The following is a 23,747-nucleotide window of genomic DNA, read 5'->3' on the forward strand; positions in this document are numbered from 1 at the left end:
ACCTGTGGCAGAGAGAGGTTAAGTGAGAAAACTAAAGCCACACAACTAACAAGTGGCAATGCCACGTTCAAACCCAAGTAGTTTGGGTTCAGGGCATACACCTTTAGCCACTACACATACTGCCCTTGTGTCATCTCTATAGGGAAGACAACACATCACTATCATCAGGGTTAATACTCACAGAAACGACTTTTTCCTAAGATTGTTACATTTGAACATTACCCCTTCCCTCTAAGTTTCTGCTTCAAAACTCAGTACCCAAAACCATACTCCATGAAATAAGATCCGTCAGAAAATATATTTATCCTTATCATTTTCTTATAATCTAGTCAATACCTAAGAGATGAAAAGCTGTCAAACATTATAATTAGAAACAGTAGTCTAGAACTGACAGCATAATTACAGGAAGTTATACATGTCATATTTCATAAGTGGTCTGAAATGGAAGACTCTCATATAAAGACTAATTTTTCCATATTTTATGCCACAATGTTGATTTCTGTAATTTATTGTGTTTCAAAAAATAATTAGAGGCTCAAAATTAGTGAGTTACCAGAATTTACTAGTAAAAAGACTCTTGGCTGCAGACCGCAGTTATAACCCACAGGATATTGGACATGAAGTCATTAAGGAATAATTTCCTTGGAACTACTACATCCCTGTGGGTGTGTAAGGGAGCAGTGTTTGATGATATTACAGTGTCATGCGAATGAGATCTTATTTCAATTTGAACTCCAGATGGTAATTGACATTTCCTAGTTTGTAAAGTTTCTTCCCTCACTTCTGTACAGAACATCAGTTATGGCCTATGGTGCAAAGAGGCAGGGTAGGATACCCAAATTAAAAATAGACAGAGGGTAGAAGTGACATGCAGAAATAAAGCAGGCAACAAATACTAATCAACTATATTGGGAAACCATTTTGTGATCAAAATTTAAATAATAACATTTATTCAATGCATACAATGTTTTACACACACTTCTATTTAATCCTCGTAATATCTCTGTGAGGTAGATACTACTTTTATCACCATTTATAGATGAGGAAACTGAGACACAGAAACGTTAAGTAACTTTGCGAGGTTGTATAGCTTGTAAGTGGCTGAGTCTGGATATAAATCCAGGCAATCTGGCTTCAAACTAGAAACTCTTAACCTCTATACATAACCATTTACCTGTGCACATTGAAGCAAAGCAGACTTTTAAAATATGTTCACAGAGCTTTCATAAAGTACTCTTTAAATATTTGCAAATGAAAAGACTCGGGAATATCTGCCATCAGTATTCAGAGCTCTTAAAGAAGACATTCCAGCCAAGAATACTGTGAGACAATATTTAAAAGACAAAACACAACTAATTATCAGAACTGGGGCAAAGCAACCAGGAAGCCAAACTGGCCCAGAATCAAGACTGTCCCTGTAATCATGCTGATTTAGAATTATCACTAGATGCTGGTGAAACAGAAATAGAAGTTCACGTTCCAGGATTTCCTGAAGGCACTCTCAGTGACTCATTTTTAGTATTTCTAAATTCCTGACTAAAAGAATCCTTGTTGAGACCAAGGTTGTTTAAGTATCTCTTACAGAAATCTACACTAACATAACATAAATTGTCTGTCTTGGTCTACTAAAGAATATACAAGTAGATGAGTTAAGAATGTGATTTTATTTTAACTGTGGAACACTAATCTTTTCACATGTTTTTATTCTATAGAAACAGAAATTAGCAAATGTCCATTTAGAAACCAGTTGTTATTTTTTGACCTATTGGGATCAAGTCCACCTGGCAGAGTCTAGCTCTTAAAATTTCAAACAAGAATTTTACCATATGAGGGATTGGTAATAAGTTATGTCTTTGGGGTGGAAATTTGAATTTGTCTTCACAGTAGACTTTACCAGAAAGGACCATTTGGGGAGTCCTACAGGTTATGGAGATGATTCAGTGACACGTTACATTAAAGGTTAGTAATGATCCACAACACTAAGTGACAAAAGAGTGGGAGAAACAATATTCAGTTTTTGGTATATAGATTTACCTTAATCCTGAGACCAGAGTACTGATTAATTGGGCAGGCAGAACTCGCCCTTACTCTGTTTAACATTGGAGAATGGACTTTGACACGGAACTTGACTGGATGTAGCAACTAATACTAGATATTTGGTATCCTCCTTGAGCTGTTATGTGAGATATAATAAACTATTGGAAATGTACCACCAATTATTGTTTGTCTTATTCTAGCCATTTGCCTGGAGCTAGAACAAGGATTTCCCTCTAAAGGACGTGGATGCTCTCACTGTCCATCATGTTAGAACATACTTAATCCTGAGACAAGATATTAAGCAAAGTGTGGCATGAAAGAACTTCTATTTTCTTGTGAGTTGGGAAGGCAGGGGCACAGGGGCTGAGGACATGGACAGGATACAGCAACAGATTTGAAGAATACCATTGGTGTGGGGCAAGTAGGTGAGTTTCTGCTATCTGGGGCCTATTGGGGGTGAAAGCAGGGATTCAGATTTTGATTTTGGAGACTGAGGACTCTAGAGTAATAAACAGCAGCTTAAAATTATAAATAGCAGCTTAAAATTGTATTTGTTACATTCAGTAATATCTTATGAAAAGTCACAGCTTGGTCTTGCTTGTGATCTGGGGAATAAGAAAAACACGGTTTTCCTCCCAGAGGCCAGATAGGCAGTGTCAGCGATACTCACCATTGGGAGATGACTATGGCAACACAGCAGCAGTAGTAGAAGCAGAAGAGGCAACACCAGGGACCAGAATGAGGCGGCTGGAGCAGAAGAAATGAAAAAAGTCATGACCATCAGAAACCTGAAAGACAATCACAAAGATAACTAGGAGACTCTTAGAGGGATGCAAGTTCTGTCAATTAATATGATGCTTGTACTGAAAGAATTTAATATAAAAACAGAATTTTATTTTTCATTACAGATTTGTGAGGCCAGTTTACACTGATGGTGGTGGTGGTGGCGCTGTTAAACATTCACGATCTCACCAATTTACAAGCACACATTTCTCTTTAATATCCAAATCACAATAGCTTAATCTTTTACCAGATTTCCCATCTTCTACCAGATTCCAATCCCTAAGTGTTCTTGAGGATATCTAAACAATACTTATGTGTTCCTCAGATTCACTCTGTTTTTTGCAAGCCATCTTAGCCAGCTGTCAGGCTTGCAACCACCATGACAGTCTTCCACATGCCACCTCCTATTTCCTTGAGATTGGAGACCCAAAAACCAATGTTCCTTTCCCCCCCTGTATCACACTATCCCTCATACTAGCACCAGACTTTCTTTAATTCTCCAGAGTGACCAGGCTACAGCATATGTAAAGATTTTCCAGAGGCTTGGTAATAATATGAAGGAATTAAAAAGCTGAGGACCTAAAGCTAACTGTGGCATCCTCAAATCATCAGCCTTAAACTCTCCATTAAGCATTTTTCTCAGTGGCATTCCCTTTACAACCTGGTGCCATTATGTGTACCTTTCCTAAGGGAAGTGCACAAAAACACGTCTCTTTCCCTTTGAGATCCAAGTCCTGGAGAAAGGAAAGACAAATTCCCCCCTCACACTAGTCTGAGGTTGGTTGCTCATGCTCTCATTTCTGCCTTAGGATTAATTTCTTCCCGAAATACTTGACAATATGAATGCATATTTTTTCTCTATACTTAAACTACAATGATTGGCCTTTCCTAAAGTTGCTATTAGGAGAATTCATCAGAATTTAACATTCTGAAATTATTTCTATACTCAGGATAATTCATTCTTCAATACCATCTCAAAGAGTACTTTGACAGTCCAAAAGGAGCTTTGGAATCTCAAAAGTGCCCTTTGAAGGCCTCTTTAATTACATGATGTGAATATATATCCCCATATGCTGGCTGCCATCTTTAGGTCTCCACTTCTGACAGCTCTATGAGATGGATTCAACTATTATACTTATAGATACAGACAAGTTATATAGCTTGCCCAAAGTCAAACAGTAAATGAGGATTCTATGATTCATGCCCAGGTAGAATGCTTTAAGAACTTTTCTCTCAATCACTATTCTGAAACTGCTTTAGAAAATAATTTTCCAAGATGTTTCCGTCTAAACACCTATTTTAAAAAGAAACATTTCTTCCCAGAAGAAACAACCCATAGAGATTAAACTCTGCCTGCAAAGATAAACTTTTACTTTGTTATTGCAGAGTAGTGACCATCTCCATTTAAAAAAAAAAAAAAAATGATTTTGGCTTTACCTTTCACCATAGAGTGATTTTTTTCCCAAAACAAGTAAGCTGTCTGTCCTATCTGAACTCAATCTTCCAAAACTAGAGAATAGTGGCTTTTAAATGGAAGTCCTACTACCATTTATCAGGTAGGAGCTATTTGCCAATCACTGCGATTATCTCTAAGTGTGAGTGTGTGTGTGTGTGTGTGTGTGTGTGTGTGTGTGTTTTGAAAAAAACATGACAACGGATTTACTATTATCCCCATTCTACCCATGAAACTATGGAAACATAAAGATTAAAAGACAACAAGGGGATTAATTAAGAGCTCAGTGGATCTAAAAACCAAATCTAATACTTAGTCCAGTGCTCTTCCAACAATTCCACAAGCTTTTGAGCCATGCAGATTAACTCTTTATTTTGTTAGATTCAATAAATGACTCAGCATGACTCTAATTATGACAGGCATACTTCTTGAGATATCCTGAGATTTAGGCCCATTCTCAGCATACATTCAGCTGGAACGTTAGGGAGGTACAATGAGCATGTTTCTATGCAAAATGTTGGAATAAATGATATCCCGTTTTTATGTCTATCATTCTCTATTAAGGCAGGTGAAAATCATTAGTTTCTTTTAAGGAAAATCTTAACTATCAGGACAAATAAAATGAATACAACAGCATTGGGCTTTCAGTTAGATTTTCTCAACACTAGCTATCAGACTTGCCAAATCACATCTTCACGTATAAGAAATAGAGTAAGTGTCAGCCACATCCATGGCACAGGTATGCTATGGGGCTTAATGAGATAAAATGCAAAAACAAAAGCACACTGGCAAATATGAAGTGCTTTAGGAGTACAAGTTTTTCTTTTATGGATATGCCAGTATAAGAGAAACAAAATGTGGTAAATTACAAAATAAAACATACTGTCATTCTTCTTAAAAATAGGATATAGTTATTATTTAACATGGAACCTGAGGTATTCTTAAGAGGAAAAAAAATGTCCCTAAAGTTAGAATTTAATGTATGTGACTATTTGTTCTATTGACTTCATTATACATTTTTAAAATCACTTTATATGGGAATACATGTAGGCATATACATATAAAAAAGTTATTTAAGAATGCTTTCAGATATAGGACTCAAAAATAAATATTCAAATTTTAACTGATTATCTTTGAAAAGTGGAATTATAAATTTGAGGGTAGTGGTCTCTGTAACTTCTAAATGTCTGTCAATAAGCATGTGTTGTACAATCATAAGAAAATACATTTTATAATAATACTTCTTTGCCATAGGAAAACTCCTAGGATATTAGACGTAAAAATATATGGTTGCAAAATTAATGGCAGAAAATAATAAGGTAAATGGGAGCAAAAATTAGAACCTTAACTCTATTATTGGTAGCAAAATATACAGTTCAATTACCTAATTGTTTTTTGCAATGTGTCTATGATAGGTTAATAAGGGTCTCAGGTCCACATTACTCTCATTTGAAGAACTGGGCTCCATCATATGAAATATCACTGAATACCATGACAGAAGAAAAGAGGAGAAGTAGACAAGCTCATGAGATATGACATGTTACTTCTGTTCACTTCCATTGGCAAAAGCCAATCACATGGTGAATCAGCATTTAGGTCTACCACACAGTTCTTTTTCGGTGAATACTGGAGAAAAGAGGGACAAGATTGTCTTTGCCAAAGACTTGTCTCCCAGACATGTTATTTATACTTTTCACAAAAAATAGAATGCAGTTCCCAAATTTATGATCTGTGGGCTACTTAAGAAAAATGTGGCCAACTGATTTTAGAAGCCAATTGTAAAATTACTAGCATCCTTACTTTCTTCCTTCCTTCTAATAATAAGCATACATTGACATATTTTACGCCAATCTCTAGGAATACAAAGATGAAATGACCTAGTCCCTTCTCTCATGGTATTTTTATGGTCTAGGAAGAATAGAAAACATATTCTCTCCATGCAAGAAAATATCTCTGTTTCACAATAGAACTAGAAATTGAAATCTGATTCTAAAACCATAAAACATGGCTTTATTCTCTTTAATAGACCCTCTCTCCCCCCCACCCTTAAAAAATAAACATTAACATCATCCTTCACTTAATAGATACTATAGAATACCTTAAAGTAATTCAAATGTCACAAAGAATCATCACCACCATAGACAGTGGGTAAATAAGAAGAATATGGAAAGTTTGGAGGTAAAAGTAATAATGTACACTAAAGGCCTGACCTGGGAATTGCCTACAACTTCTGCTTCCCAAAGAAATTACAGCTATGAGGGGAACAACAGAAAATGTGTAGACTCTATTAACCCATGTTTGTTTCTATTCCCCCATAAAAATGTGCTTCTACTAAAATAGATTAGCCCAAGAATTGAACAGTTATTCTCCAAAAGCAAAAAAGAAGTTAGGTAATAATACTGTAAGTGCAAATTCATTGCAAGATATTTGCAATTTGATCTCTCAATATTATTCACTACAAATTATTAGGTGAAATTTGTGCATTGAATTGTTGTACAACAAAATATCTGTCTTTGAACTATAATTATCTTTGCCTTTCTTACTCCTGTGATGAGTGCAAACTGCACTAGTGAGATAGGAATACATCATTTATATCCACTGTTTCAATCTCAAATAAGCCGATAAAGATTGCTTGCTATGTCCTATAACTGACTACCTTCACCACATTGGGCATCTCTTCAAGCAGAGCCAGTATGAAAGTTAATCGTGTCAGGTAACTCTACACACTCTTTCAATAACCACATTTGGCATCGTCTTTCCACTTGGCCAAAGCAGTGAAGCATCAAAGGCAAATTACACATTTAAGAAATGCAATTCATACACTGGGCTCCCTCTCTATTCCTCACATTGGCCTTGTGTAGTGTTAACTAAATTTATCTCTTGGTAACTAAAGAGGTTGAAGTTTTACAACTTTGGCTGTAGCAGCCAAAAGCTCTTGCAGTTAAAACCTACAAATTATCCTATAAATATCAGAAGAATAAAAAAAAAATAATCACAAGTACTCTGCTAGGTAAACTATATATCCATGGAATGGTTAAATTATAAAGGATCTTGCCCAGACATAGAAATTAGCCAAAGGTGCATAATAAATATGGTGGTTATTATTGTAGTCAGTTTAAAGACTGTGTGCTATGTATGTTTTTCTTGTTTCATTTATAAACTCAAAAAAGAGGTTAAAGAAGTTTAACTAGAGAACTGATCATTAAAAAATTGGAATAAAAAATTTTAAAGGAAAAATAAGTGACTTTTTTCTTGTTTAAAAATCAACATCTTTAATGATGTACTATTTCTGTCGCATGAAGTCTAATTGTATTTTTCTCCCTTTTACCAGAGAAACCTTTATTATTCTTAACACATTTACTTCAATTAAAAGTGGAATTACCTGATCCAGCTGCTGAAGAAAGGGTGAGAAGTCACACTTAGATTTTGTTGCTATTGCTTTGTTATTTTTAATTTTTTCTTTAATGAACAGTGTTTTGTTTTGTTTTTGTCCCCCTTCTTCCATCTCTTCCCCCAACTCTAGTCCAAGCCATTGTTTTTCAGTCTAGTTGTGTAGGACACAGCTCTCTGGCCCATGTTGGTATTATGAGCCTTGAGCTCCCCGCAGCTGAGGCAGTCGGTCACCAGTCATTGGTCGGCCACTCTCATCAGCTCACGGCCGCTCTCATCAGCTCACAGCAGCTCTTGCTGGCTGCCAGCCACTCACTCTGTCCACCAGCCACTCACGGTTGCTCATGGCAGCCCAGCTTCAGGGAGAGACATTGTCCACAATCTTAGCTGTAGCAGGAGCAGCTCACTGGCCCATGTGGGAATCGAACCAGCAATCTTGGCGTTAGGAGCATGGGCTCCAAGCACCTGAGCCACCGAGCTGGTTGAACAGTGTTCTTATAAATGGAGAAACGTGGCAAACAAAAAGGCCAAAAATGTATTTTCTTGAAACAGAAACCCAAAGTGCCCAACATAATTTATAGAGTCTTCTAAATCATGAGATAACAGTAAAATCTAACAATAAGCAACAAAAGAAGGACATCAGTGAAGGAAAACAAAGGGTTTTTTTTATTCTTTTTTTTCTTTGTACAGCACTGATATCAAACTCCCTATTAAGGAAGATCAAAGCTGACCACTTAGTTTCAGTCTGTTCTATGGCCATTGCTTCATACCCTAGGGAATGTTCCATGATTCTAACCTGTGGGCCAGATTAGAGGATCACTCATCATGTTTTATAAAGCTTAGTCTAATTTCATGTTTTCTTTTCAATGGGTTAAATGTGTCCATTCACATTGGAGGAAAGGTTTTAGAACTCCACATATACTAAGAAAGGTCAAGCATTTTCCTTAAAAGTACAATCATGCCAGCTATACTTGGAAAAAATATTATTTTCCTCTCCAATTCTGAATTAATGCTATATATCTACAGAGTAGCAAAGTGTAAGATTAGTTCTTTTATGACCAATAATAAAGTTAGAATAGTCACCATTTATTGAACACTTAACATAAGCCAGGTTTGTACTTAATACATCTATTGCCTAATTTAATAGTCATGATAACTATATGAAACATTATTATTATAATTTCCATAACTATAACTACTTTATGAGGCATAATTTATATTCCATAAACTATATATTTAAAGCATATAATTTAGTAAGTTTTAACATGTGTATATACCCATAAAACCATCACCAGAATCAAGTAATGGCCATATCCATCATACCCAAAATGTTCCTAGTGCTCATTTGTAATCCATTTCTCTCCTCTCATCTCTAACTCCTCCCCTCCCACCAGGCAACCACTGATTGATCTGCTTTCTGTCACTATAGATTATGATATGAAGGAGCTAGAATTCTCATACACTGTGGGTAGGAATGTAAAATGGTACACACACTTTGGAAAACAGTTTGGCCAAGACGTGGAAACAACCAAAGTGTCCTTTGATAAATGATTGGATAAAGATGTGGTACATATACACAATGGAATACTACTCTGCCATAAGAGAAGATGAAATACTGCTATTTGCAACAACATGAATGGATCTTGAGATTATTATGCTAAGTGAAATAAGTCAGACAGAAAAAGTTGAGAACCATATGACTTCATTCATATGTGGGGTATGAAACTGAAGGCAACAAAGGAACAAGACAAGCAAATAAAGAAACAAAAAGTCATAGCCACAGACAACAGTGTAGTGGTTACCAGAGGGAAAGGGGGAGGGGAATTGTGGAAGAGGGTAAAGGGGGTCAAATATATGGTCATAGAAGAACTGACTCTGGCTGGTAAACACACAATGCACTATGTAGATGATGTATTATAGAATTTTACACTTGAAACCTTTGTAGTTTTTTTGACCATTATCACCCCAATAAATTTTAATAAAAAAAAGAATATCACTGTAGTGATGGGCATTAATTACTGATTACAACAAAAAATGGGGAGGAATTGGAGACAGTGAGTATAAGTGAATCTTTCTATATTTTCTGTGAGGGAATGCAGAGACATGAAGTGGTAGGTGGAGAAGGTTGCAGGATCAAGGTAAGTTTTTTGTTTTGATTTTTTGTTTTGTTTTGTTTTGTTTTGTTTTGTGTTCTTTTGTTAGTCAACTTGGCAGTACAAGTTAAAGTATTTGATGGTCTTTGATATGCAAAAATTTGATATACAACATATTTGTTTGTGTGTATATTTTTAAACGTTTTATCTTGAAATGGTCATAGATTCATAAAAAGTTGCCAAGATAGCACAGAGATGTCTTTGTACTGTTTACCCATCTTTGCCCAATCTTTATATCTTATATAGTTATCCTATAATATCAAAATCAAGAAATTGACATTAGTATAATGTGAGTGTATAGTTCTAAGTCATTTTATCACTCATGTAGATTCATGTAACACCACCACAATCAAAATATAGAACTATTTCATCAACACAAAGATCTCTCTTGTGCTACATATTTGTAGTCACGATTTTCCTCCTCCCTGCCACTATTCTTAACCACTGGCAACCACTAATTTGTTCTCCATTTCTATAATTTTGTCTTTTCCAGAATGTTATATAAATGGAATCATACAGTGTGTGACCGTTTGACACTAGTTTCTTTCACTCAGCATATTACCTCTGTGTTCCAAGCTGTTGAGTGCGTCAACAATTTGTTCCATTTTAGTTCTGAGTAGCATTATATGGTATGGATGGGTGTACCACAGTTTCTTTAACCATTCACCACTTGTACGACATTTCAGGCTGTTTGTACATTGAGGAAATAATCCAGTAAAAGAGGGGAAACTTGATGACACAGAAGCACATGGGATTAGTGGAGCAATATCCTTGAGTGAGCATACAGAGGTCAAGTGGCGAGATTGACCTCTGGACTATGGACATTCATCCAGTGTAAAGCTACGGAAGTCAAAGTCAGTAGGCAAAAATACAAGAAAATAGATGTGGAGGTGGGAGCTCTTCTCTGACTGATTCTACTTTCCAAGTAAATAAGCAAGCAAGCTAATCAGTTGAACATAAAAGTTGTAGAAAAGTTTTTGTGGGTTTGAGGAAGAAGAAAATGAATTTGAGCACCTCGCAGAATGGAGAGTGAACAACAGATCGGAGATTGCAGGATATTATGCTGCAGCACGAAGGGCCCACAAATACAATAGTCATGGATTTAAAGCCAGAGCAAGCAGTGTGGCTGTGAGTTTTTTCCAGCCTTATTCAGCTTCACTGATGCAGGTGCAGAGCATGCAATGGGAATAATGATTTGAGGTAGGCAGAGGAAAAATCAGAAAACCAAGAGAAAAAAAATCTAGGGTTTAGGAAAGCAGTTATTTGTTTTTGGTTTCAGAAATGTGAGGCACATTGTAACCAATAGATGTTCTGTAAATGCAAAGCAGCTTAAAAGATAGTGACGGGATGCCTTGAATTCTAAACAGAAAGCCAGTCCTGTTTATCTTCACTGTTAACCAATACCCTGAAAATCCCGCGAAAATGCCACAGACAAAAGCACAGTAGTGATTCCGTTGTCCATTAAGGGACTGACACTTAGCACTTAATGCTGACCCTTCTCTAAGGGTTGAAACTATCTTCAGCTCCCTCACTCACTGGTACCTCAATTTTTTCAGCCATTTGAATATCTGTAGACCTTTGCCTCTCTTTTATAAAACACACATATCTTTCCCTACTCAGCCATTCTGATAAACCATTGCTCTCTTCCCATCTGTCAGATCTGAATATCACATCAGGAAAAGAGAACTCTGGTTAAGGGCTTCTGTGGGAATTTTCATTCTCCTGACTGACACACTTGGCTGGACTATTGAAACACAGAAACTTTGCAATTCCTCCTCCACAACGAATTTGGTGCAGAGTATCCCATTGGCATTCTTGAACAGATTATGCCTCTTGTGGCCAGAGACAAACAGCCTATGAAACAACCAGCAGCCTCGTGCAGTGTGTCTCAGGCAACCCTTGTGTCTGTAATTTCACAAAGCAGGCTGCCACTTGTCTGAATACAAATATGATGTTTCTAGAAGATTGGGGGGAAAAGACACAAAAACAATGCCTCAGTTCAGCGATATTTCCTCATCCTGTCTGTATAGCCCTTCCAGCCAGATGTATCTCCCAGGGTTAGTTGTTGAAAACACAGTGGTCAGCGCTATTTCATCGGTACCTCTGCTTTTTAATAGACTGGCAGCTAGTTATCATTTGAATTAATGTTATTTGTCTAAAATAAATTTCTGACGTTCAGTTTGGATATAGGCAACAAGGACCAACAGCCTCTTAGAAAACAGAAAACAACATTTATAATTTGTTGAAGTAGCTTGATCTGTTTTATTATACTCAAGTCTTACAAGTCTCTCTCCTTCCCACCCTCCCTCCAACCTGACACCCCTTCCTCTGCCAGAAAATAAACAAGGAACCAAAGTACTTACCTGGGCCACAATACCTTGTTACTCAGAAAAAGAGAATAACAAATATTTTTAATTCTGTCACGAGCAGAGGTCACAAGGATGACAGAATCAAATCTGTGGGCCTTTCGGTAGGCAGGGGCTTTTATTCAGCTCTACCTAACTGCTTTCATTTTCCAAGTTCCTCCAAGTCAGTGCACAGTTTAAAACATGGCTTAAAATGCGCTGTCCCCAGATACTGGCCTGTTTATTTGCACCTGTAAACAACAAACACTGCAAATATGACCTTCTGTTGACCTGGCTGATCCATTTTAAAAGATGTAAAGCAAAACTGACTGTGCAAAGCCAGCTCAGAGAGCTGCAAGGCCGGCCGGGAACACGTCAGCTCATCAAGCCGCTGCAGCCTGTGAGGAAAACGTGTTTCAACAGTGAGCACTTCACAAAGTTGTTTTCTTGGTGTCTGCGTTGGTGATGTGGGAATAGAAATGCCTGCCCAGGGCTCACTGAAAATAAGAGCGACGGGGAGGGGAGAGGAGGATGATTGCCAAGTTCAGCCTGGGACAGGCCGCAGGTCAACATGGCCCCACAGGCACTGTTCACAGAAAGAATTCGTTTTCCCAGGCCGGCCTTCAGCACGGTTCCCACTGCTATTTGACACCTGTGCTTCTGTTCAGTTCCCCCTCCCCCTCTTCCCAGGCCACATCATCTCTCCACATACTCTTCTTATTCCCATCCACTGTAGGCACTGCCTGCATGTTGCCACTGTCCTCTCAATTCCTTCAACTTGCCAAGCTCTTCATATTGGAGCTTTGCCTTAAATACTCTTTTTGCCTTAAATACTCTTCATCTGCCTGCCTCCTTCTCACTGGTTGGGTTTCATCATAAACATAGCTCTTCTCAGACAGGTCTTTCCCAAGTGTGGGCACCCGATTAGGCCCCCAGCCCATCACTACCCCTCATCATTCCCTGGTCTGGCCAAAATCTGACATTTTCTACTTTTTGTTCATAAACATATAGAAAAGAAGTCTATTCACCATTTGTATCACCCAGTATTGTGCCAGACACAGTATAAACGTTGCCATCTATAAATAACACTTAGTTTTAATAGAGTTATTGCATTAAGTGTCTATTACCATGCTTCCCCTAAAATAAGACCTAGCTGGACAATCAGCTCTATTATATCTTTTGGAGCAAAAAATAATATAAGACCCAGTCTTGTTTTATTATAAGACCCTGTCTAATATAATATAATATAACATAATATAATATAATAATATAATATAATATAGTACTGTCTTATATAATATAATACTCTGTTTCCCCAAAATAAGACCTAGCCAGACAATCAGCTCTAATGCGTCTTTTGGAGCAAAAATTTATATAAGACCGGGTCTTATATAATATAATATTTTTTCATAGCCCATACTTTGGGGGTCTTTGGTTTGTACCAGCTTCACCTATAGTCATTAAATGTATTACCAAAACAAGAAGTTAAATTGAACAAAATTCCTAAAACTCTAAATATAATATAAGACCCGGTCTTATATTAATTTTTGCTCCAGAAGACACATTAGAGCTGATTGTCTGGCTAGGTCTAATTTTGGGGGAAACACAATATATGCAAAACTACTTAAGTGGTTGTGTACTACCCAAGTAACTTCAGCCACCCAGGTTTCTCCAACACTCTACCCTAATCTTAAAATATACTTTCTCAACACAGCAGTGGGAAGTATGCTATATTGTACCCATTTTACAGAGATGAAAACTGAATGTGCACTAGTTGATTTGCCCAAGATATTTAGAAATGGCAACACCCAAATAAGTTATGTAAGCATTTCAAGCATGATGGCAGGCCAATGAGATCATTCCATAGATTATGAAATACAAGCTATATGAAGGCTATTTTCAAGGACACTCTATCAGCAGTTGGATTCTTTAACACAGCAGTGTTGCATCATCCCTGAATCAAGTTCAGGAAATACAGAATGATAAGTAAAAAGTATCCAGAGTTAAAGCCATCTCTCTAAGTATGGGCCACAGCAGACCCAACTCACATCTATGGGAATGTGAGGTATGTGATCAAGAGAATTTTGGAAACAGTACAAAATACTAATGCCAATAAAGGATGTCTACCCTGCCTGTAACTGCACTATTGTATACTATACACTATAATTTTGTGGTTAAGAGTAAGATCTCTTGAATAAAACAGACTTGAATTTTAATCTACTATTTGCTATTTTTTGCTCTATTGCTTGCTATTATTATTAATTGGTACTCGTTTTTCCATCTGTCAAATGAATATAACAATATTGTCTCTCAACATTGGTTTGAAAGTTAAATTATGTATTTAAATTGGTTAACACAATGTCTAATACATAGTAAGTGTTAAATAATTTTTATTATGGTGACCATTGTTAATGTTATTATTGTCAATAGCTTGAGTTGTCACTGTAAGACCAGAAATTTTAGCTGCTGTGTCTGAAAGTTTATATGCCAGATGCTGTACATGGATGTGAACTGAGGTGAGTTCTTGAAATAATGTGGCAGAGGTGCTGTCCCCTCTATGTGAGAAACACTCTGCTGCAAGAAACACTCTGCGATCGCACATTCCTCCTCTACTTGTTTACCAAGATTGAAAAAAAAAATCCTTACTCTGAAAAAATGTTACTTGAAGGTGTGTAATAGATCTTTTCCATTTACATATATTTAGTGGAATTTATAAGTATATGGTACTCAAAAAACAATCTTAAAATTTCACTTTTATTTTTGTGAGGTTATTGTAAACATATGCTAAGTACTTCACTATATTCAGCAATAGAGTTCCAATTTTATTATATGCGACCTGACAATTCACTCCCTTGAGGATATCATTTGTTAGCATCCTAATTATCACTTTGAAGCACTCTTGACAGTTATTCTGAGAATAATTTGCTCAACCACACCTTGTTTAGGCTACATTCAGATTTGACTAGCCTGCTATGTGCCTAAATCAATGTATTTGTACCTCAAATAAGTTTGTGATTACCTCCATAGGCATTTTTAGAATCACTTCATGTGGTAGGAGGAAATATTAATCTGGGTGCTTACCTACTGTTTGGGTATTAATTGGCACTCAGATAACATATACTGAAGAACATTGCATGGTACAACATAATACAGAAGTAAGTTCTGTTAAATAACTGGGTCCTATGGTTATGTTTCAATACAGAATGATGTTAGTAATTGAAGCTATCATTTCAGCTATATTTACTGTATTAAAAAATGAGCCTGTGAGAGGTCATGAAATTTAGAGCTTTGCTGTTAGCCTTAAGAATTTTCTCCATTGTGTAAGAAAACTACAAATAATAGTTTTACTATTGAAATGATACTGCAAAAGATATAATTTCATTACTTTTAAAGAATTTTTAATGTAGATGAAATGATTAAAATCAATGCTTGAACATTTTTAACCCCAAGTATAGCTTTTATGTGAGATAAGCGTTCGTAATTTTATGAAATATTCTTCGCTACAGAAAATGTTATTTTTCTTTGATATTTAGGTGCATAAAACTATTTTAAAATAACTGAATTCTTTTCATCGTGTGAAATGTAGTAGTATGATTGCCTAAGATCAAGACTATTGAAAAATATCAATGCATGAGTTTTTCCAAAATGACTACTGGAGATAGCACCATTCTAGCTTTGTGATTCATTTATTCAATCATTCATTCATTGGATCATCATTTAGTCACTGAATATGTATTGATCATTTTATGTGCCAGGCACTATTACACCCATGGGAAACAATCTTAAAACAGAAATTAATGTCCATAGGAATGTCCATTATAGCTGGTTGTGAAAGATGGTTAATAAACAAAATAAACAAGCAAAATATATAGAATCATACTTATATGGTAATAACTCCAATGAAATAAATAAAGCAGGTAAGGGGAATAGAAAATGCTAGGGATGGATTTGAAATTTTAAAGGGGAAGGTCAGGGTAGGTCTAACTGAAAAGGAAACATTTAAACAAAGTCATGAAGGAGAGAATGGGGCAAATCTGAAGAAATCTTGGAGGAAAAAGAGTTCTAGGAGAAGGAATATTAAGGATAAATTAAAGGCTTGGCGGTGAGAGAGTGGCTGGCACTTAGGAGGCAAAACAAGAATGACCGTGTGGCTGGCATATCATTAGAGAAAAAAAGAGAAATGAGAGATGGAGACAGAGAGGTTACAGACGTCAGATCTAGTAAGGCCCTGAAAACTCCTGTAAGGACTTTTTCATTAAAGTTGAGCGAAGTCGGGTGTGACTCACTCTATTATGCCTGGACATACATTTTAATCATCAGCTGTTTCCTACATGCTCTTTAATAATGTTTATTTAGTAGCACACTAAAAGCCTCATAGTTCACCTCCAACTTCTTTTTTTTTTAAATTCTTGATTGTCACCAATTGACCAACAACAAAGCTGAAATAAACCAGATTTTAAAAGTAAATGCATTCCAAGGATTAAGAGAATTTTGTTGAAATAATTTGTCTTCAATGAAATATTTGAACTGTGATTAAAACAGCTACTGTTCTTCCAATGTCCATCCTCCCCTCAGTTCATAATAGAACTCTCACGAGCCTTGTGACTAAGTACCAGCTAATGAAATACAAGCAAAAGTTATAGGTGCCAACTCTAGGTCCTCTAAAAGAAAACATGTTGCTATCTGGGTTCTTTTCTTTTTGTGGCTTTCTGGAGTCAGTGAGAACTGAAGCAGAGATGGAAGCAACATATGAAAGCGAGCAAAGTCATCCAGCCAGCTGTGACTGCTTATCTCTGATTGGTACTAAGAAAAGGAAGCGATGGTCTATCTTTTCACAGCCCATACTTTGGGGGTCTTTGGTTTGTACCAACTTCACCTACAATCATTAAACATATTACCTAAGCAAGAAATTAAATTGAACAAAATTCCTAAAACTCTAAATTATTTCATTATAATCTTTAACTCTCTGATATTCATTTTTAAGTTCCTTACCACATCCCACAAGGAGAAATGCAACTATTCCTCACTGTATTTTTTAACATAAGTAAAAACAAAAAGTCCACATCCCTTTGAGCTCTAATCTTCATTACACATTTTAATGGAAAGGGAAAGCAACTTTGAAAATAATTTGAAGAATTTATCAAAGAAAAACTGGATTTTCTGTCAGAACAGCATTTTCTTTTCTTGTTGCTAATTAGAGTAGAATTATATCAGATTTATTCAGGAATATGTGGATAATGATAACTATACTGGGAGGCATTCATTGAACTATATTTTAATATAGCTTGCTATGTTGAGAGAGAGAGAGAGAGAGAGATAAAGATAGAGATAGAGATAGACAGATGATAGGAAGGAAGGAAGGAAGGAAGGAAGGAAGGAAGGAAGGAAGGAAGGAAGGAAGGAAGAGAGAGAGAGAAAGTGGAGAAACATGGTCTAAGATAGCGAAGGAGAAACTTACAAAGCAATGAAGACTCAAAGAGACCCAGACAGAGAGGAACAAAGCAGAAGATTGGTAAGGACCAAACCGCTTATTCTATTGTGGGTTTTTCCTTTTCTTAAGTTAATGCCCTGAAAGATCTTTACTAAACTAAGAAAATAATTTAGAATGTCTGAAACCTTCGGAGCCATCATCTGGGTAGTTCTGCAGAGTAAAAAAGTAAAAATAATTTTTAAAAAAGAACACCAATGAGGTGACAACTAGTTGAGTTGCCCTTGCTTACTTTTCAAAGTTCTTAAAGAAAATATCTCAAGGATTATTTTACTTATATCTTTTAATAGACAATACCATACTTTTGATTTTTTGCCAGAGATATAATATTAACATGAACATGTCCAAGTTTTCTGATATTTCAATGATTTTTCCTTGAAATTGTCTTTTCTTTTTAATTGAAATTTATTGGGGTGACAATGGTTAGTGAAATTACATAGGCTTCAAGTGTACAATTCTGTAATACATCATCTATATATCACATTTTGTGTTCACCACCCAGAGTCAGTTCTCCTTCCATCACAATATCTTTGACCCCATTTACCCTCTTCTACCACCCTACTCTCCTTACCTTCTGGTAACCACTAAACTACTGTCTATGTCTATGAGTTCTTGTTTCTTTTTTAAAAAGAAATTGAAGAAGACACAAAGAAAGGGAAAGACATTCCATGTTCATGAATTGGGAGAATTAACATAGTTAAAAAGGCGATATCACCCAAAGCAATATACAGATTTAATGCAATCCCCATCAAAATCTCAATGGTATTTTTTAAAGAAATAGAACAACAACAACAACAAAAATCATCAGATTTGTACAGAACCACAAAAGACCCTGAACAGCCAAAACAATCCTAAGAAAAAAGAATAATGCTACAGGTAGCACGCTTCTTGACTTCAGCTTGTGCTACAGAGAAACAATAATCAAAACAACATGCCATTGGCTGAAATGTCTTAAATAATTGTGTGTGTGTTAGATTAATTGACCTATTTATCATACTTGTTAGAATTAAAAAGCTGGTAGGTTGGGTGGGGGGAGAAAAAAGAAATGATGCATACTACTTCAGAGTATTTAAATGTTAATTCTGCAACTTTGAGTCCATTTTTAAAGAGAATTTTAAGATATAAGAATCTATTGAATTCAAAAAGCATATTTTTGCATATTTCTAATAACATGTTTTTTAAAAAAAAAAATCTGACCCAAAGATCATTTTGGAGTACCTCTTTGGAATGGCCCAGATATCATGTAGATAGCATTCAACATCTTTTGGAGGATGTTATGAGGACTCTCGAAGGATAGTCACCTAAGTGTTTATATGTGATCATTTTCCTTTATGTGTTAATTCCTAGTCAAATTTGTCTGTGAAATGACAGTTTGGAGAACTTAGCATACAAGAATATTTCTAAGATAAATGAAATTGAGGGACAGCTTAATTTTCAGTTCAAAGCACAGTATGAGCTGATTAAAAAAAAATCCTAAGTAGGAGGCACAATCTGTTTACTAGATTGCTCATTTTTCTTTTTATAAGAAAAAAAGGGGGAGAGGCAATGGTATTTTTTAAAGAAATAGAAAGGCTGCCATCATCTAAAAGGCGGCCTGAGGTGAGCCTCTGTAAATCTCCCCTGGAATTTACAACTAATGGAACAACTATAACTCCACAAAGGACGCCCTGCATACCAGACAGGCAAGAAGAAGAGGCCCACTATTGAATTCACCTAAAGGTGGGCGAATAGTGCGAGCGGGGGAGGAGGGAAGGGAGAAGTGCGGAGATGGAGCCGCGTGGGCACAGGACGCAGACCTAGCTCAGTGCTCCAAGCTCACCCCATCCCAGAATTACCACACTGCAGGAGAGGGAAGAACTTGGACTGCTAGGTCTCCATTTATGGCCCACAGGGCTGAAGGGACAGCATATAACATGGTTGAACCAAACGCTCATGGCACAGACATCGGAGCAAAGACTGAGGGAAAAAGGCTGAAAACGGTGGTTTAAGTTCTCACTGCCACAGAGAATGGAAGCCTTAAGCACTGAAACTAGTCGCCCCCGCCCACCCTTCCAGAGCTCGCCCCACCCCCACCTGCCCGGTGCTAGAAGCGAAACAGTAGCAGTGTCAGATCCAAAGAACAGAATATTTGCTGTTCTGAGAACTGTGGATTGCAGACACAGATTCGCAGCCCAACTAGTTCCAGCAAAGGGGAGGGAGCTGTGGAAGCAGGACTGGTTATGGTGCAGTTGCCGACATTGCTCTGGGCCACCTCTCACAAACCACCCCACCCCTGTCCCCACCTATCTGGGCAGATCCCTGCAGGACTAAACTGAGCTGCTGAAACACACGGGTTTTGAATATAGTGCAGGAAGAGCTTTGGAACTTCAAAAGCTCTCCGCATACCCACACAGACACTGTGCCCTGTGACCCAGGCGAACTATTAACAGAGGAGAAGCCCATCTTCCAGGGAATCCCCCCATTGTGTGAGAACCTGGAATAGTACAGAGAAAACATAGCACTACCGTGTGAGAGAGAAAAAAAAGGCTGCAGTCGGAGAGAAAATAAAACATTCCACCAACAAGTACTGGAAAACAAAAGAAAGACCTCTTCCTATAGACCTGTTGCAGAAGCCACTCCTGTAGATGTCTAGGAAGAGAAATAATAAATCAGTAATTGCCATGAATAAACAAGGCAACAAAACAGCTCAGAAAGAAAGTGAAAAGTCTCCAGAAAAGGAACTTAGAGATATGGAAATATGTAACTTAAATGACAGAAAATTCAAGATTGCAGTTCTGAAAAAACTCAACAAGATGCAAGAAAACACAGAAAGGCAGTTTAATGAACTCAGAAACACACTCAAAGAACAACATGAGCATTTTACGAAAGAGATTGAAATTTTAAAAAAGAACCAAATAGAATTTCTGGAGATTAACACGTTGCATACGGATCACGAGAATCTTCGTTTTTTTCTGAGCCATGCGTTAAGGACGGATAACGAGAATTCTCGTTTTTACTGTTGACTCTTTTTACTTTGCACATTTTATTGAATTATTTGTGTTTCGTTAATAACAAAGGAAGCTGCTTTCTGCAGTATCGCACCAGGAAGGATTATTAAAATCATAGGTGAGTAAATCCTAAAAAATTCCATAGAAAAATAATAAACGACATAGAAGCATTTACGCTTTAAAGAGAAGAGTGCATTTTAAAGTAGTTTCTTTTAAAAACCTGCCGGAACGGAGGGGTATGAGGGATTTAAACCCTGCCGTACGCAACGTGTTAAGAACTCAATAGAATAAATTAAGATAACTCTACCTAGTAGAGTTGAACAGATGGAGGAAAGAATCAGTGACATCGAAGATAGAAACCTGGAAATGACACGGATGGAAGAAGAAAGAGACTTGAAACTTAAAAGAAATGAAAGAACTCTACAAGAACTTTCTGACTCCATCAGAAAGAGCAATATAAGAATAATGGGCATACCAGAAGGAGAAGAAAGAGAGAAGGGAACAGAGAATATATTCAAACAAATTGCTGATGAGAACTTCCCAAACTTGTGGACAGAACTGGATCCTCGAATCCAAGAAGCAAATAGAACACCTAGTTACCTCAATCCCAAAAGGCCTTCTCCAGGGCACATTGTATTGAAGCTGTCAAAAGTCAACGACAAAGAAAGAATCCTCAAGGCAGCCAGGGAAAATAAGATGGTAACCTACAAAGGAAAGCCCATTAGATTATCATCAGATTTCTCAGCAGAAACTCTACAAGCCAGGAGGGAGGTGAACCAAATATGCAAACTATTGAAAGAGAGAAATTATGAGCCAAGAATAATATATCCAGCAAATATATCCTTTAGAAATGAAGGAGGAATAAAGACATTTCCCGACATACAGAAGCTGAGGGAATTTTCTAATATACAACCTGCTCTACAAGAAATACTAAAAGAGGCTCTCCGACTGCCATCAACAGGAACAATTTGTGGCAACCAAAACATAAAAAGGGGGAGAGTAAAGGCCTGAACTAGAATATAGGAATGGAGAAAGTAAGCGTGCTGAAGAAAATGGAATACTCTAAATATCAAACTTTCTTTTACATAAACTTAAGGGTAACCACTCAAAAAAAAATCCAGAACTGAAATACATACTGTAATAAAAGAAGAAACAGAGGGAAACATCATATAATACCACCACACAGAAATAATAGACAACAACAAAAAGGCAAAGAAACAATGGAGACAAAGCCTTACCAGAAAACTAAAGTTAGAATGACAGGAAATCATCATATATCAATAATCACCCTAAATGTAAATGGACTGAACTCACCAATAAAAAGGCACAGAGTAGCAGATTGGATCAAAAAACTAAACCCAACCATATACGGTCTCCAAGAGACACATCTCAGCTACAAGGACAAGCATAGTCTCAAAGTGAAAGGGTGGAAATTGAAACTCCAAGCAAATGGTATCCAGAGAAAATCAGGTGTAGCCATACTGATATCAGATGAAACAGACTTCAGGGTGAAAAAGGTAACAAGAGACAAAGATGGATATTTCATAATGGTAAAGGGAACTATACAACAAGAAGACATAACAGTCATCAATATTTATGCTCCCAATCAGAGAGCACCGAAATATACCAAGCAACTCTTAACAAAACTAAAGGGAAAAATTGACAAAAACACAGTTCTACTAGGGGACTTAAGTACATCATTGACAGCTATGGCTAGATCATCCAAACAGAAAGTAAATAACGAAATAGCAGCCCTAAATGACACATTAGATGAAATGGACATAATTGACATATATAGAGCACTTCATCCTAAAACATCAGTCTCCACATTTTTTTCTAGTGTACATGGAACATTCTCAAGGATAGACCATATATTGGGACATAAAATCAGCCTCAGCAAATTTAGGAAGATTGAAATCATACCAAGCATATTCTCTGATCACAAGGTTTTGAAATTGATATTAACTGCAAAAAGAAAGCAGGAAAAACCACAAATACATGGAGATTAAACAACATACTTTTAAAGAATAACTGGGTCAAAGAAGAAATTAGAGGAGAGATACAAAGATACATAGAAACAAATGACAATGAAAATACATCCTACCAAAATTTTTGAGATGCAGCGAAAACAGTTTTAAGAGGGAAATTTATATCAGTACAGGCCTATCTCAAGAAACAAGAAAAAAATAAATAAATAAATAACCTCCTGTTACAACTCAAAGAACTAGAAAAAGAAGAACAAATGAAACCCAAGGACAGCAGAAGAAAGGAAATATCAAAAATCACAGCAGAACTAAATGAAATAGAGAACAGAAAGAGAACAGAAAAATTAATGTGACAAAGAGCTGGTTCTTTGAAAAGATTAACAAAAATGACAAACCTTTGGCTAGACTCACTAAGATAAAAAGAGAGAAAATACTAATTAACAAAATCAGAAATGAAACAGGGGAAGTTATCACGGACACCACAGAAATACAAAGGATCATCCAATAATACTCTGAAGGACTATATGCCACCAAATTCAATAACCTAGAAGAAATTGACAAGTTCTTAGAAACATATAGCCTTCCTAGGCTGAACCATGAAGAACTGGAAAATCTAAACAGACCGATCACCAGTAATGAAATTAAATCAGTCATCCAAAACCTTCCCAAAAGTAAAAGTCCCGGACCAGATGGCTTCACTAGTGAATTCTACCAAACCTTCAAAGAGGACCTAATACCAATCCTGCTCAAACTCTTCCAAAAAATTGAAGAAGAGACAGTACTCCCTAATTCATTTTATGAGGCCAACATTACACTGATACCAAAACCTGGTAAGGACAACACAAAAAAAGAAAACTACAGACCAATATCTCTGATGAATGCAAATGCAAAAATACTAAACAAAATTCTAGCCAATCGAAGGCAACAATGCATTAGAAAGATTATTCATCACAACCAAGTGGGGTTCATCCCCGGGGCACAAGGATGGTTCAACATCCGCAAATCCATCAATGTGATACATCACACAAACAAAATAAAAGACAAAAATCATATCATTATATCAATTGATGCAGAAAAAGCATTTGACAAGATACAACATCCATTTATGATTAAAATACTTAATAAA

The 23,747-nt window shown here is 36.6% G+C and overlaps 1 long non-coding RNA gene across 2 annotated transcripts in view; it reads right to left on the minus strand.

Moving 5' to 3' along the window:
• The window catches only part of LOC148754823 (uncharacterized), a 351,795-nt gene that overhangs the window by 208,590 nt on the left and 119,458 nt on the right, over window positions 1–23,747 (minus strand). For both annotated transcript variants that reach the window (XR_016019604.1, XR_016019603.1), the window contains exon 2: window positions 2,708–2,825. This is a non-coding gene — a long non-coding RNA (uncharacterized LOC148754823). The remainder of the gene's footprint in view (window positions 1–2,707; window positions 2,826–23,747) is intronic.

The sequence above is a fragment of the Rhinolophus sinicus genome, chromosome 17 (assembly GCF_057876585.1).
Source record: "Rhinolophus sinicus isolate RSI-liver-muscle chromosome 17, RSI-T2T, whole genome shotgun sequence".
Classification (NCBI taxonomy): Eukaryota; Metazoa; Chordata; class Mammalia; order Chiroptera; family Rhinolophidae; genus Rhinolophus; species Rhinolophus sinicus.